Source organism: Rhea americana, unplaced genomic scaffold, assembly GCF_003343005.1.
Source record: "Rhea americana isolate MKP2758 unplaced genomic scaffold, rheAme1 scaffold_232, whole genome shotgun sequence".
Taxonomy (NCBI): Eukaryota; Metazoa; Chordata; class Aves; order Rheiformes; family Rheidae; genus Rhea; species Rhea americana.
Window position 1 is genome coordinate 1,379,416 of NW_028186349.1, and position 1,353 is coordinate 1,380,768.

The window sequence follows — 1,353 nt, forward strand, 5'->3', positions numbered from 1 at the left end:
GGGCCGCGCCCCGCGCCGCGCTGACCCGCGGCGGCTCCGAGCAGTCACTCGGCAGGGCCGCCAGGCTGCCCGGACACCAGCGGCAGCGCGCAGAGCGCCATGCGCCCGCCGCCGCCCCGGGCACCGCTCCGCACAGCCGGGCGCGGAGGGGAGCGGAAGGGGCGGYGGAGCGGAGCGCGGGGCGCCGCCCGCCCCCGGCGCGGCTCTGCCGTGACGGGCGTACGGGCTGGCCAATGGCAGAGCGCCGGGCGGGAAGGGGCGGGGCCTGGGCGGTGCCGCTAGGAGACGGGAGGGGCTGGCGGCCCCCGGCGGCGGCGCTGGGCGCGGGCGGGGCGGGGCTAGGACAAGCTCCTCCCCCATCCGCTTCCCGCCTCTCGGCGCGTGCGGAGCTCGAGGGGGGCGTCGCGCCGCGCCGCGCCCGCTCGCCCTGAGGCGGGGCCGCCCCGCCCCGCCCCGCCGGGGGTTTCTCACGTAGATCCGTGCGCTCGTCCGCGCTGCCTGCCCCTCGTGCCTGCTGGGGCGGCCTGTCTACGTTGTTGATCGTTGGGGAGCTAGGCGCTTCCTAGTGGGTCGCCTGGGCCGTTGCCYAGTGAGCTTTTACGTGCTTGCCACAGCTTTGTGCCAGGTGGTCAGGTCGGTGTAATTTCAACATCCTTGTCTGCGAAGTGCCCATTTCTCACAGACTGGGAAATTCAGAGAAATTTAGCCATACAACAGCTCTCAGCTACTGAGGGTGAAAGGTTTCAGACAGCAAATCAGTGAGGCTCTTCATTGTTGTTATGTAATGTTTTCCAGTCTCTCAGAAACACTCATGTATTCAAGCCAGGTTAAGACTTAACAACAGGATCAATTTGGTTAATGTAAATAAAACTTGCTGCAATTTTGGTAATCTAGGCTTAAGATAGGCTGAGTTGGGTGTTAGTAGCTCAGGGAGTTAAGATTGAATAATAATGATGGCCTAGAGTTTCACCTGGTTTTGTCTCGTTAGTGTTGAGTGCTGCCACTTGGATAAAAGAGGGAGAAGTTTCAGYAACATGGAGAGAAAAGGAGGAGTACAAAGAGTATTCTCACTTGGGCTGAGCAGAAAGAGAAGATTTATGTGGTTTGTGAGTCTCTTTTTCATGCTATCCAAAAAGATTCTGCACTCAAATGACACTTGTGTTTGCTTGCTCTGAACAAAGATAGCATTTCCCTACAGAATTTGTTTTCCTGAACTGTTGTCAAATGTTTTCTTCTGCTACCTGCAGTGACATGGGATAATTTGTATTAATCCTTTTCCTTTATGTGTCCCTGCCTCTGTGCGAGTCACAGGGTCAGGCTGATGAGAAAGTACTTKAATCAGGCTGCTAGTTG